We start from the raw sequence: 16,568 nt of genomic DNA, 5'->3' as shown, positions 1-16,568 counted from the left end.
AAATAACAAGGAATAAATGTCACTGTGAAACACTCACGGTTGTGACACGGAAAATGTAGCTGATGACTTATTATCATATCTCAACCCCTTCTCCAGTGGGTTCAAACTGTAATTGGCCTTGGGGGACAATTTGGTATAAGTGTTCCCATTAAATATTTAAAAGTCTGAAAGAAAATATGACGCTACCAGCATCTCCCTAAGATTGCACTGCAAACATAAAGAATTGATGAGTTTTTGCGTATCTACTGCAATGAGGGTAACACGCCCTACCAGCAGAGTTGAGCTATCCATCCATCCATGTTTCCAGCCACAGTCTCAGTGCAGGGTGTGTATTAAATATTTACAGGGCTTTAATGAAACAGATGCACTTGTTCGTTCACTGCATGTGTTTTGTTAAGTACCCATAAAGCCCAGGGGTCCTTAGTGTTACTGATACAGATGGGCACCTGCCTGACCTTGGCACAGATGTCCTGCTATGGAGTGCACATCAAGCCATGCTTGACAGGATACAAGTGTGTGTGTGTGTGTGTGTGTGTGTGTGTGTGTGTGTGTGTGTGTGTGTGTGTGTGTGTGTGTGTGTGTGTATGTGCATTTGGAAGAAATATAATTTACTGTTCACCCATATAATATAGAATAGACTGTATCTGCCTGAAAATACATTGTATTTGATTTTTTTCTAAATGTACTGAATATGTCAAAGAAATTATAAATTAATACTAAGGCAACTCAATTACTCTAAACGACCAGACATTCGGGGAAATAAAAAAAATGTCTGCAAGGTGCAAACATTGATTCATTGACATCATAGTTGTAATAGCTTCCAAATATATGCAACTAAATATTGGATGAAAAAATAGCATGTCATTTCTTGTCAAGAGTGGGAAATTATAGTGTCTAAACATCATTTTATGTGAATCTCATCTTTACATTAGTCTGGCTCATATTCATAGAATTGCTCAGAATGTAAATGTAGTGCAACAGCAGAGAAATAGGAGATGCTCAATGTATTGTATATAGAGTAGCATTTGATGTCATAAAATAAACTGATGTGTACAATTATCTGGTATTGTGTTTATGTATGAAACACAAACAAACAAAGACAATGTGGACATTCAGGATGAACTATCCCTTCTACAACAAATGAAGAAGCTTCAATTTGGTGACAGTTGCCTTTAAACCTCATGAATAAATATAACTTATTTGTTAAATGTATTTAGAAGAATGTTTACAAATCACAAAGATGTATGTGTTCCACACATATGCCTGTTCAGCCATCAAAGGGATTCAAAAAGGTGCGGTAATAGTGATCGTTGTTTTGTTTTATGCTTAACCTCTGCTTAAGTTGCCAGTTCTAAAGACTATTTCTTGTACTTGAAAGATTCACATTCAGGTTTCGAGGCATAAAAAAAAAAGTTCTCCCACTGGAGCAAGGAAGCTCCAGAGGAATACCGTTATTGGTTTAAGATGTCTGGCCCGGAAGACTCCCACCAAGCATGGTTATTAAGAGTGATGGGAATTATCACTTGCGTTGGTGTTTTTCTGCCTTTTACACCATGTGCAGTGGGGAGAAAAACTCTAATTGTTTATCATTGTCAAACGGGGAGTCAGAAACCTGTGTAAGCAATTGGCTGGATATTTCAGCAATTTACTTGATCCTTTCTCACACCAGGAATCACGATAAACAATCAGTTTGAACAGACAAATTTAGGACCTTGTTAAATTGTGTTTCCTCATTCTAGATTGGTGTGATGAATGCACCAGCCCGGTCGATTTAAAGCAACGAGCACTTGTTAATTACACGGTTGTTTAAAACATCATTCGCAAACATTTCCATTATTTACATGAAGCAAATTATACAGTACAGTACTTCAGTATTGTAATACTGAAGTAATTAAGTGTCACTTAATTGAGATGGTTTGACTGAGTCAAATAAAACAGTAGCTATGACAACGCTGCATCGAGAAAACGTACGTGTCAGTGTTATTAACAAAGCGGATGGAAGGTAGTTAGCTGACCTCATGCTAACATGCTAACGCTGTCTCCAGTGTCTCTGGATGTGAGGACAAACAGCTGGGTTGGACAATGTCCAATCGGGACAGCTTTAAACCATCCACCTACCTGGTGACCCTTTGGCCCAAAACTAAATTGAATTTCCTGGTGCCAGTCCAATGAGAGCAAAGCATGATCACAATACAAGCGCTTCCCCTGACATGACTATAATCAAGCCTTTTACACAGCAGTCTTGCCAAAACACGGAAGCTTGTCAAACCATGGAACAAATACTGTCCCCTCTTCCATAATTATCATGAGTGAGCCTACCTGTTAAAAGCTTTTGTAAATATGGAGGAATACGACCGTGCAGCTGGATGACAGTCAAAGAGGAACAGAGATGTGAGCCTACGTTTCCCAGCAGGAAGGACACTCGGTGGCAGGCTGGACCGACGGCTCTGGCAAGCAGCAACCGCCACCAAGAGAATTAAACAAATGAAAAGCTGCTGGAGCAGGGGTGTAAATCTGCCAGTGAGCGGCAAAGACACACACTCGACTGTTAAAATCACCTTGCTATGCTATGACAGGTCCAGTGCTTGTCTGAATGACTAACACTGCATGACCACACAGATCTCGGAAGGTCAAGCTGCAACACACAAATACAACGTTAAATCTAATACGAGGACATTTCATATTTCGCATGTAATTCGCTCAGCATTCATTTCTTTCAATGGTAGGACACTAGTGTGCACTAGTATAGATACATATGCTTATTTATATTTTTCTCGTATATGTCAGTAATTTGTAAGCTTGTTGTATTTGTCATGTGTTTTGTTGCACTGTTAAATAAGAAATCCAGAATAACCTAATTTCCATGTTGCCTCGCTGTCAGTCACTAACAATCAGGTTGAGTACTATGTGGGTGAGTAAGTGAGCAGGCCGGGCTAGATTAGCCACTACGCCTGCATCCACCTTCATGCATCCCCCCATCAATACAAAAAGGCTCTGCTTTACAATCAGCCACAGATAATGAGGTTGCATTATGTTTGATTCAGTGCTGCTTGAAGAGATTGAATAGTGTGTGCTTGTGTCATGACTGATTAGGGCAGAGCTCGAATCAGTGCACAATAATGATAGCATATTGTGTGAGTCAGAATCTTACTACTGTAAAGAGATCTGTTTTATAAAAGAGATGCAGTTTAAGAAAGGGGCTGGAGCACAGAGAGCTATTGAGCCTGTCCGCCGTGCTCTCCCTCACCGAGGTGTTTGATGTGCTTTCATGTTGCCCGCTGCTTCATCATCAGAGGCTCGCCTGTGTGTTTGCAGAGACAAATAATTAGTACCCACAGCGACATTGTGCGGACTCACCTGTCATCTGAGAATATACATTTGGTCTGAAAGGGGTGAACCATTTGTTTTTGAGGTTTTTGTTGACGAGTTGAAAGTGTGCATAAGTGTAAAACGCGTGGTGTTTGTGGTTAAGAGCTAAAGCAAAATCGAAACTGTTCTCCTACTGGTGGATAAGAAAAAAAGGGTCGGTTTGCATGTGTGTGTGTGTTTTAATGGACAGGGAGGTTTGTGTGCCAGCGTGAGTGGCTTGGTTTTTGATGATGCTGTACCTGTTTCTGGGTCAGTTTTCTAAATGTGGTCTGTTCATGACTCACACAGGGGTGATATTAGTGTGTGATGATGGTGGCAGAGAGCTTTTTTTGCGATGCGGCCCAGGGTGAAACGGGTGAGTGATTTTACTACTGCAGTGCCTTCATGGGGCACGAAGGCAGGCGGCGGTCTGCGTGGTAATTGGCTAACAGATGGTGGGCCGGGTAAAGAAGCATGTGAGGTCAGTGGCCCGACTCTCAGAAATACACTGTGTCCCCATCATGATTGGGCCCCTGTGGTAGAGAGGGTGTGTCAGCATGGCCTTACCTTTCCAGCTCCAATGTCCATTTCCTTAATATTATTTGTTACTATCTTTAACCTTTAGCCAGGGAAAACCAATTGACACAGAGGTCTCGTTTTCGATGGTGCTCTGCTTACATCGCATGTATGAAATAAAACATTATTAATATATTTTAAGCCCAAAAATCATGCATTAGATGGGCTTATTTAATTATTCTGTCCTCCCCCACACACATTTGTTGTTGAAACCCTGAGAATGTTAGCATTTTGCAGATATATCATGGGACAGGAGAGACTCTCATTTAAACTGAGATTGTCAAAGTCAGAGAGGAATGTCTGGTAACCTTGGTATTTGGTCCATGTTTCCAATGACCACTTACTCATTCAGAGCCACAGACTGACCATTACTTATGCTCCAGGGTTGTGTGGGCTCTAAATGACCTCTGTTGCTGTTTTCTGTCTTGTTGAAAACCCAGCAGCTCGCTGTACTAAAATGACCATTAACGATCCCATGGACTGAGCTGGCTGACTCCAGGGCAGCTCATAATCGTCATTAGAAGAGTCTCAAAGGTCTTTTGGGACTGAGTACTGAATACAGTTGTTATAGCGTTCTCATTCATACAGACATTGTTAACCTGGCAGCTAACCAGCAGCCAGCTGTACACTTCGGGACTGATTACTTTTTATTCATGCAGGACGAAAGAAAAGTGGATTTACATGTGTCCTCTGAGCCTGTAGTGTCCCCTTTTGACTCTAATTCTCTCTTCCAGACGATTTCACAATAACTGAATGATGCTCACATCGTTTCTCAAACTATTCTGTGTGCTCATGAAATGTATAGGATGTTTTTTAGTGTCAGCAGTATATGGGAGGATCAGCTTGACTGGTGGGTTGGGGGGCGGATATCATCCCTATATCGCATTCTCTCCCCCACTTTCACTCTTTCTTTCTGTGTGAGTGTGCTGGAGGGTGCAGGACTCCCAGAGGTTTATGTCAGTGACTCTAAGCAAGAGTGACACTTCTCTGACAACACCCAGAACAGGCACACGCATGCACACGCACACACAGTCTCTCTTTCACACACACATTGTCTCTGCCTCTGTTTCTCGCTCCCCTTTGCTCTCTAGTTCACAAACATGTCAGCAACGGGACCCACAACAGACAAAGAGCCGAACAACCCATTGAATCGATACCGACAAACATGGCCAAGGCTGTTAGGCCTGTCGCGGGTAATAGTATGAGTGACAGATGCCAATTAGAGCACAGCCATTGATCATGCAGACATTGATCATCTGCTCAATGCTGGACACCGTGGTACCATTACTAAGGGCAACAACACACATTACCCTAGTAACTGCCATCGCGGGACTCACCCAGTGATATTTTTTTTGCGTCCATCTGCTCTTTTTTTGCATTGCAGTAGGCAACTCCTGACCAGTTTTCTGTACGACCTTGCTTTCCCCCTGCACGATGAATCTTTTATGAGCCTGGCGATGTGGGTTTTCTGTGGAGAAGATTGGAATATAAATATGGCTGTTGCGCCTAGAGCTCCTCTTCCCGCTCTGATACAAAAGCTTTCATAAGACTGAGCAGATTGGGCAAGCTGCTACTTGAACGGTGCTCTTCACATCTCTTCGCTTTTTATCAGAAGACACACATCCTCTATCAGAGAGCGTTACGCATTCTCAAAAACCAGCCATAGATTCAGCCTCCACCTGCTCCATCACATGGCTGGACAACATACTCCCGGGAAATCTGGTTTCCTTTTGAGTCAGCATAGTTTACTCCTCGAAAGCCCTAGTTAATTACAGATTGCTTGCATTCACTTTATGGAGCGCTGAAAGAGGAATTGGCAGAGAATGAGAGGTGATAGAAAAGTGAGAGAGTAAATGTGGTGAACTCCTCACTCCTCTTTCTTCTCTTCTCTACTCCTATTTCACATGATCCTTGCTACTTTTATTCGCCATGTGCGAGTTTGACAGCATTGCCTCCCATGTTCAACGCTAACTCAATTGCAGGGCTTTCATTTTGGGGAATGAAGGATGAGAGGTACGCGCCACAGCAGAATCGGGTGGCAAGAGGAACCATTTAATCGATGTGTTTTCGACGTGGCACTGTCACAGCCACTCACTGGGGCCATTGATGAGGGAGGCTCTCTCTCACTGCGCCAAGGCTTAAAGGCTCCAGTCAGGGAGGCGTGGGAGCCCGGCAGCCACCAGACACTGCTGCATATCAAGCAGGCTGCATAGATGCTCTCTGCAGCCCCACGGTGAGCAAGGTAGAGCGGTCTTTTGATAGAGACACTACATGTAGGAGAGAGGAGATAACAAGTTGGAAGGAAAACCAGCTTACATTACATTATGCTTCCTGATTCTAAACCCCTGGGATTTCTCCAACTCTTCAAAAGACACACACAGACACACAGACACACGCAGTGTGTGATACAGGATGCGAACACACCACATCTGGAAGTAGGAATCATAATTAGAGTACTCAGTACACATCTTATTCAAGAAAAAGTGATAAGGAATGATATATGTGGCCCTGATGACATTTACCGAAAGAAATTTGATCTAGCTTTGATGGATTACACAAAATTGGAGGAAAATGATTTAACACGCTGACTTTTGCATTCATTTTTCATAGATCAGAAGGCTCGGATTTAGATAAGAATATCAGTCGAAAGGAAATTTTCTTGTGAGTGAGTCCTGTGTATCCAGTTGCAAATCCGTTGCAAATTATGCCCTTTTGATAAATTTGATACAAATAAAAATATGCTTTTGAAACAATGGCCTTGAACTTGCCTGCAACATTTTCAGCCTCTTTTTTTTTAATCCGCAGCCTCAGACACAAAAAACAGCCTGTACAAAGAACAACATTTATTTTTTCTATACTAAAAAAAGCTCTAGTCCCTTAGTAATACTCATACTTGGCATTGGGTACAGATAAGAAGGGTTTTGTATTAAAAAGCATTATGTGCATTACAAATAAACACCAGCATCACTGGTACACTTTATAGTAACTACACACATTAGTTAAGTATGAGTAAGCATTTAATTCATCATGTATAAAGCATTGCTCCGACAGTAACACTCATTAGTATGTAATTCATACACAACGTTATAAATGTTTTATTCTTGATTAATGCGCTTGACTATTTTGTATTTCATGATTGGGTTTTCATACTTTATAAATGACGGATTCCCCATTTGTAAATTAAGTAATATATATTACAAACAAATTATGAAGGACTTATAGATGATTAATGAGATAATTTATAAGTGTTAGTAAATGATTAAAAAAATATGAACATTAACAAATATAACATTTTTATGTATTGCAAGATGCAAACAATGTGGGACACACGTTTATTACACAGTGGCACGAGTGGTGAATATGTTTCTTAAACCTGTGTCCCACTATGAGTACATTGTTTGAGGCAAGGCTGGCCTTTCAGTGCCATTTATAAATGTGTTGTAAGGCATAGATTGTCTTCACTTTAAATGAGGTCACAGAAAATACATAACGAATAGTAAATGCATGAATGAATGACATTTACATTTTTTTATTTACTTACACTTTATAAATGATCTCATTAATCATCTATAAGTCCTTAATAATTGGTTTGTAATTTGTATTACTTAATTTAGAAATTGGGAATCCAGCATATATAAAGTGTTTACAAATACTTAACTAACGCTGTAGTTATTATAAAGTGTTACCCATGTTTTCAGTAACACACATGCACACACATACACACACACACACACACACACACACACACACACACACACACACACACACACACACACACACACACACACACACACACACACACACACACACTGCAGACAGATGCTGTGAACTAAAGATGCTGTGGTGATCAGGGTTGGGGCAGTGTCAGAGTACAAAGTGAGGATGTGGACGGGGTTTGAATTAGTGCCCAATGGAGTAGCTGAGCAGGGCAGCATGGTTGAAAAGTGAATGAGAGAGAAAGAGAGAAACACAGAGAGAGAGAGAGACATAGAGAGAGAGAGAGAGAGAGAGAGAGAGAGAAAGATAGAGAGAGAGAGAGAGAGAGAGAGAGAGAGAGAGAGAGAGAGAGAGAGAGAGAGAGAGAGAGAGAGAGAGAGAGAGAGAGAGAGAGAGAGAGAAGAAAAGACAGAGTGGAGTTGCTGGAAATGAAAATTGGAGATTGCGGGCAGGGATAGAGGGAGCAATAGACAGAGTGCCCGCCGTCTGTGCCTGCCGAAGGGTTATTATCTCTCCAATCCTTACCAAAATAAGAAGAATTATGAGAGGCCTATCGCTCCGTCACCATGATTTTATTCCCCTTACTGACACTCCTTGCACATTGTCTTTAATTAGCTCCACCTCACTTAATCAATATGGCCGTGACCGTGACAAAACAACGGCATGTGTATCCTGTCGCTCGGGCAAGAGAGACACAGGAAGCAGCAGGAAGAAAGGATGAAGTTTTGACAGACAAGATGAGAGACGAAAATGATGCAGAGTGGCACTTCTGTGGGAGGGGGGGATGAGGGGGATAGAAACGTCATGCTCTGATAAAAGAATCTGCTCTTATGATGATTAGAGTCTGCTCTTGTTTATCTACTATGCGGATGTGTACCACGTCTGCATCTTCTGCATCACAAAGGGAGAAAAACAAGCAGGTTGACGTCTTGGCTCTGCTGCATATCAGACAGCAGGGATATAGTCCGATCATGTCAGACTATGCTATAGAATCAAATGCAGTAATCCTTGTTATATTTTTGAGCAGCAGAGCTGAGTGCTTGAGCCACACTAATGGTGATGTGATGAATAGGTACTCAGGATGGGTCTCTCTCTTAAAGCCTTAGTGCCTCAGGCTACTCGTCCTCTCAGGCCCAGCTCTCATCTCTCACTCCTCTCAGTTAAAGCAGCAGCATGCAGGGAGCTGCTGCTCGGATCTTCAGGAGTGCTTCTCACTTGTCAGGCGCATTTCTTTTCCACTTGGTATATGTTCTGTGTTGATCTTATCCAAACAGCCCTGAACATCACTATTTAATGTGAACAGTTGGATTGATTTACACTGTGACATAAGTGTGGGTACAACCTGTTGCTTCAGGGGAGTGCCGTTAAATATAGAACAGCAACAAGAAAGAAAAAAAAGAAAATCGTATATCTTAAATATTATGCACTGTATGTAGAGTCCTCCTTTTCAAATGAACACCAACACACAGTGCTTGTGCAGAAGGGGCCCATGCTTAGGTGTCATTCAAATTAAAATGAGTGATTTAATCTGCGGGTGGCAGAAATGTCCCCAGAATGTGTTACCTTCTCAAACTCATTATTAAAGGGTATTTCTGTCATAATCTCCCGTGCTTACAGGTTGGATCTTATTTTAAATGAACAATGATGTGTGCCAGGAGGAATTAGCAGTGGAGTCGCAGACTGCCATGTTTTAAAGACACCAAATGAAAATATTTATGTTAACGATTAGCAAAGGAAGCGCCTCCTTAAGGGGGAAATCATCTCCCATTCCCTCCATGTGCTGCTTGGAATATTAATGCAAGGGCTTTTCTGATATTATATCTCCCAGGCTGCTGCACTCACAAAAATCATCATTAAGTACCGTAGATCTTTATCGTGCTCAGAGTGAAGACATCCTCTATCAACTGAAATCCTGCAGACAAATGACACAGACATACTACTTATAGACATTTACAGAGCAACTGTTTCTCTATTTAACCCACACTCAAACAAGCACACATTATCCCACATGTAATTCACATTTTGAGCTGAATTAAGATGGACATGTCACTATATTCGGTTTATTTCCTCGTAACGCTGCATCTGTTGCTGAGAGATCCAGCCTGATGATCCAAAGCAAGCCCCTTTGATGGAGCCCCAGACTCTATGGCCACTCTTTACCAATAGGTTCCTCATTCCTCCCACCAACATCTCCCCACTCACAATACTTCTCATCTCCCACTCTGCTAACTCCACAGAATATTAGCCTTTAAAATATTCAACATAGCTCTCTCGTTTGTGCTCTGTCTACTCATTTTCTCAAGTTTGTTGACATTTTCCTGTCTGTGTGTTTGTTTAATCACTGAACGGATCAGCGGCTCCTCATTCTGACAATGCAGCCGAGACGCTGCAGATTACATGGCTGGAATCGTCGTCTGGGTTTTGTGGTGAAGGCACAAGGAACACAGGCTAACACACGGCTGTGTATTTATACTAACCATTATTTCTACTCGGCCCACCAGCAAGGGAACGACTCAGAAAAAGCACACAAGCTAATTTGTTTATCTACAAATTTCCCCGAACCATTTTTGCCCGTAACTCCATGTGGCTGTAAATGTAATATTCAGTTAGAGGCTTTTTGGGGCTTTCTCTCCACTGCACACTGTGCCTGTGTGGTACTAATAATGTGTCCCTAATTAAATGTTACAGCTTCTCTGAGCATTAATGACCTGAAGACAGAGGATACAAATGGAGGTGTCAGTGTGAGCTCTGACAAAAGATGGACACAAGACTGCGGGCTGATTCTGTCCCTTTATTACTAATATACAGTCATAGCTGATGGGTTCTGGTCATTGTTTGCTCCTGACCGTGTCGATACCACAGCATTGAGATTTCCTTTCACAACTGGCTGCTGCAAACTCTCAGTCAACCAGACTGTAATTGGCAGGATATCACCACTTCTCTCTGGTCCTGTTAGTTTCGCTGTTGCAGACGTGGCAGAAAACAGACAAGATGTAAATTCATCACCTCGGGGAGTTTCAAATGCATCACCCATCCTTTTCTCTCTTTATCGGTTTCTCTCCCTGCTGCTCTCGCTCTATCTCTCGGCCTCGCCTAAGCATTGCGGTCTCTTCTATTACCCTTTTGTCTATCTCTTGTGTTATTCTTCGGCTTATTTCACTCTTGTGTAACTGCCACCGTGGTTAGCTAATCATCGTGATACCTACACTGAGTAAATGGGCGACATTTGTAAACAATGACTCAGACAGGGACCAAATGAGAAATCGCAAACACATCTTCTCCACTGGTTGTCTCTTTAGTCATCAAAGAAGGCTCTAGGTGCGTGGCATCTGAGATCAGATCTCGGCTCTTCTGCAGGTATACATCAATACATCACTAAAGAAATAAAACACTTTGCCAGTAAAGAGATAAGATGATGGAATAGTACTCCACTCCAGCAGCACAGAAACAGATTTAAAAATGCTCTTAGGTTGAATGCTGATTTGTAAATATAAGCATAAAACAATATACCGTAAGTGTTTTATCCGCTGCTATTTTAAGAGGTTTCCAGCATTCAGCAGGAGTCGAGATACCATCTGGATGAAAAAAACAGAACTATTCTGGGTGATAGTGACAAGGCTGGCACCACAAGTTCAGTGAAGGGCGTTTTGGAGAGGCACATAGCCATGGGCGGCATCCCTCAATTAGTGGGCTTTGAGCCTCAGCTACCTTGACTCCCAATTTGCTCACAGTAATTACTCCATTTACAGGAATATTATTCACTGTACGTAACGGAGAGCATGTTTGATTAGCCGGGTGGGAGAAAAAGTCAGGATGTGGATGTGGCTATCTGCTGTTGGATCCAGAAAGGCTGGGTTTTTGTGGGACATTGGTAAGCCGGTCGTGTGGCCAGGAAATGATCATAGTAATTGTGTGTGTGAATGTGTGTGAATGTGGATCTGTATGCATGTGCTCATGTGTGAGTGCATCCGTGTGTGTGGGCAATTCAACTGGGCATATTTAACAGGGGAAGTGCTGCACTGAGTCTTTTTCAGCTGGTGCTGTTGGCATGAGTAGGTGCAGGACAGAGGCTCGCCACATGCTGTGCTGCAGAATGCATGGTGGATGATTACCGCATGTAGTTCTTGTCTATTGCTTTGATCAGGTCTTTTCTTTTGCAAACCTCAGGCTAAATGCGGTGCCCTGCTTGCCCCTGATTGAACCATCTGATATTCAACTATATACTACTCATTCACACCAAATACCCTACAAATAATAATGCAAAAGCCCCCGTGGACTATTGAGATTGTAATCAAGGGAGCAATCAGGAGCAATCAATCCGTCTATGAATACATTTTGAAAGCATATTCAAGCAATACTATATATCCATGAAGCCTCTGAACTGAAGATTTCCCTTGAGCTGTGTTCGCTTGGCCCAATAAAACAATGCAACAATGGAGCCTCCTCAGCGGTTTATGTTGCCTCGTTGGTTGGTCATTAAAGGGCAAGTTGAGTGGCTGCTAGATTTGGGTGAAACCCATATCATTATTGTTCAGGACATCTACCAGTTTCCATCTAACTTGAAAGGAACGTTGTTCTGGGAATTAATATTTGCTTCAAAATCTATATATCTTTACTTGTGATAAATTATGAATGTGTCTCCATGTCTTCAGTGTGGGTTGATTCGATGGACATACGGTCTAAAGACAATGGATGGATCACCACAGAACATTGTAGGTGTGTCATACTCAATTCAGCCAGGCAGACACATTTACTATATTGATTTTCTTTCTCACGTGTTCCCACTGGATGGACCGATTCTCACCTGTTAACAGACATTACTGTGAAGCACTTTGGGCCGGGCCGCTGCTTCGTTCCCTACTTTGGTTCCACGCAGTGTACTGACCGGGATGCTGTGTATTACGTGCATGTCACAGCTCAACCGGGTCGCTCACACAACACTGTGGCAACCACCATTAGAGGGCATTGTAGACATTTCACAGCTCAGTGGAGAGAAAGCGTGGCTCATGCAAGTGGACACAAATACGGAAAGGCACCGACACACAAACAAATCTATGCACGTATAAGTAAACACACACACACTCGCTAAAATGGCCACATTTGTTGTCTTTAGGAGATTAAAGTACCTAATCTTGTCAAATTGTGCTGATGCAAACTGGCCATGACAGGCCATCGACTCCCATGTAAGGCCACATTTATCCGTCTTGAATCATATACTGTCAGTCACCTTTGTGGTCAGCGTGAGACAGAGCTTCATTTGTGGTGAACGCTCTCTGCTTGAATTATTGAACACAATCAACTCGACAGGATGTGTTCTCTGCACTTAATGCACGCCAAGGGTCGATCCATGTGTGCTCTATAATCCTCCTGCAGTCTCAGTCGCTACTATAAAAATGTAAAAGCCCAGATGAGTTTCCTTAATCAAAGGCCCACAGGAGCTGTTAATAGATTAAACACACCATGTTGAAAGCACACCACTGTGTCTGCTTGCCTCAACCCTGGGGTACAGCCTATTTACGCCATTTAAATAGTTACCATGGTAATGAGGTCACGCTTTGTTTAAGCTGATTTTGATCTTGATATATTCAGAAGGCAGTGGGCCTCCATGTCCATCATCTAATTAATGAATTATGACTCAGAAAAATAGCCAGTATTCTCAGAGCCAGATGACTCCAGCATCCTTCAGAGCTCCAGCGGGGAGGGCTCCTCTTGTGTGCAGCCTCGCTGCCTCAGTCATTACAGCTCTACATCATTATGAGGTCTGTGTAATTAGCTGAGGTGTAATTTGGTCCTTTATTTCCGCTGTGAATCTGTAGTTTGCTATGTGTTTGGCGCTTTCTGCTCCCTAGCATTGTTATCTCACCCAGAGCCCGTCTCCATGACCTTGGGGCTTCGTGGTGCTCTACTGCCATCCATGGGTGTGCACAAATGCTGCCATTCCTGCAGTTGGTGGCCATTTTCACCGTTTGAACTGATTAAAAATGCCCTTTATAGAGCACGCTCACAGGCTAGGAGCAGAGTGGATTTTATTTATAGATGTTTATGATCAAGCACGAGGCCAGGTTGGCATGTCTATGTGGAGGCAATAAAAAGCTGCAACACACTTTAGTGCATGTAGATGTTCAGGTGTTTTCTCTACATTAGTGCTGTTATAATATCAGATTTTCACTACACAATTACCATGTACAAAATAATTCACGATAGAGATACTATCGCATTATCTATACATCCATAGAAAGAAATGATAATGCTATGAGTCAAATGTGTCTTTAACTTTGTTTATTATGCATTCTGTCTCTTTATTTGGCAAATGAATTACAAAACACAAGTATAGGGAAGCGGAGAGATGATGATATCAACATTTAATTTCCTAAATATCACAGTTAGCGTCAATATCAATATAACACAACACTCCTAATCTACAGTGTGCGGTGCAAATCTATTGCCAAGCGTGCAGCAAGACTGCAATGATCACCTCAGGACCGAAAGAGTAGAAGCTAAGATACACGAAGGATAAAGGAGGAACACATGAGATGATGCCACTTTTTCTCATTGGCAGAGGGGACAAGAGAGACAACAGAGAAAGGGAGAGAGGGAGAGGAGATAAAGGCTAAGTAAAATTCACAGAGAAGGAGAACAAAAGAGAGCGACGGAGAATTGGAGGTAATGACAAAGCAAAGCAGAAGCGAAAATGAGGCTGGACAATTATTAGAGTGAAAATTATGAGGAATGGCTGTGGAAATTAATGAAAAGGGATTAAATTAATACAGGTTAAATGGCTGACTTCTTCTCTTGCTAATGTTTAAGGAAAGCTTGTTCTGCCAACAGACTCTGTGATTAGACAGGTGATTGGCAGAGCCTGGAATTCTTTGAGGTATGGCAGATTGTCCTCATGACACTCATTATTCCCATCCTTTATTTGGTCCATCACTTTAAAAAAGATGGCATCTGACCTGCACTCTGTGAGAGGAATTTTAAGTTTGAAAGGGTTCAGGTGCACTCTGCTCAGTAAAGCAAAAACATAACTTATTAACAATGGTCTCGGATGAAAAGACAACTGAGAGCCTCAGAGAGAAGATGTGATGTGTGGGTGTCTGGCGACGGCCTCGATGGCTTCAGTTATACATTCAGCAGGTGCAGCAGACGCAGCAGGCGCACCTTTCTTATTATCACAAATTAATAAAGAAGTGTTAGGTCTCCATGAGATCGAACTAGAAAGGGAATAGAGTTATCCACACCGGTGTTACCAAGTCACAATGAAAGCTACAGAAAAGAGAATAAAGAGGGCTTGGGGAAATTCATGCAGTTTTGAGGGATGACATTTTTAAATTAGGACACTCTGGCTTGTCCTGTATTATCAAACAGTCCTTGAAACCAATTCCCCCCTAGGGGGGGAAGACTGAGTGATTGTTATATAAAACTGTAAATCATAGCTTGCTTTATGAAAAAAAGCCCAAAACTGCTGTATTTGGATGTATTGAATACCATATGTAATATACAAGTGAAATATATGGTTTTGTACATTCAACAATGTTTTGTACAAACATTGTGCCCCAATGCAAATTTTTGAGTCCTCGCCTGAATTGTCTTTGTACTAAACCGTCTTTAGCTTTGTTCTGTTTCACTTTATCAAAGTCAACCTTTGCAGAGAGAATGTTCACATATTGTGCTATGATTGTTAGAGTTGGACCTTACAGCTGCATCATTTCAAAGAAATAATTATCCTGAAAGTGCTTTTTTTCTAGGCGGACCTGAAACCTTTTAATTTTTTTCTGTGTGTCATCTTCATTTACTCTTAACCACCAGTAACATATATACTGATATTTACACATCTGAACAAAATCTCACATAGCCCTAGTTGGTTGCAGAGATGCACCCTTTTTAGTTTGGGGATGCAATTTTTGAGGAAAGGGCCTAAACATGGTTTCCAAAATGGAAACCATTTGGGTGATGGGTGATCTATTGAAGCAACCTCTTGAGTGATTTTTCATTTTCAGTCGTCCCTCTTACTTGAGTACCAGGTTTTCTTGGAGGAGGCTGAGAATGGGAGCTTGGTTAAATAAAGATAAAAGGGTAAAGGACCTCCATATTTTAACCTTTACTGCCACCCTGTGAATGTGACGATTACTGCATTCTCTTTACACGGTGGTGCTGCAAAGGAATATTGTGCATTATAAAACAAAGGTTTTTTCACCTCCATAAAACTTGCAAGTGAAATAAATATACATATTTATAGACATATTACAATTTCTGTGAAAAAATAGGGATACTGTATAATAATCATTATACTGATCGATTACATACGTGTTTAGCTGTAGACAGCTACTTAGATCGATAACGAATCACCTGTGAAATGTAATCAGATGATATATTTGACATATTCACTTGACTCCAGGCTATTTCCAACACACCCCTGAACCTCGACATTACCCTTCTAGGAAGCAGCAGTGTGTGTGTGTGTGTGTGTGTGTGTGTGTGTGTGTGTGTGTGTGTGTATACCACTTTACCTTTTTCTCTCTCTTTAGACATGGAACGATGCGATTCAAAACAGCGCTGCCACATGCCCCCTCACATCATCTTGACACGTTCCCATAAAGTGACAACTACCTGTCACCAGTTTGAATATAGCACACCGACAATGACGGGCACTGGCTCGCTTTCCAGCTGTGTGTTAGGCAGTATATCAGGTGCGATTTCACCGGTAACCACAAGGGGTCAGTATTGCTGCAGAAATAGAGGAGCAGACACAGGCGAGACTGACGTAGGAGCAGCAGGTGAGCTGAGGAGGGCTGACATTTTTTGGATGGAGCTCAGAAAGCTGTCTCTTCTCATATCACTTCCCGGTGCACCCCACACAGAGGAGACCGTATCACTCACCCACTGCCACTCTGTGGGGAAGGGAACCCATCCATGGCTGACAAACTGAA

The sequence above is a fragment of the Taurulus bubalis genome, assembly GCF_910589615.1.
Source record: "Taurulus bubalis genome assembly, chromosome: 17".
In the NCBI taxonomy this organism is placed as follows: domain Eukaryota; kingdom Metazoa; phylum Chordata; class Actinopteri; order Perciformes; family Cottidae; genus Taurulus; species Taurulus bubalis.
The sequence above is the reverse complement of the archived record's forward strand: the minus strand, read 5'-3'. Positions refer to the sequence as shown.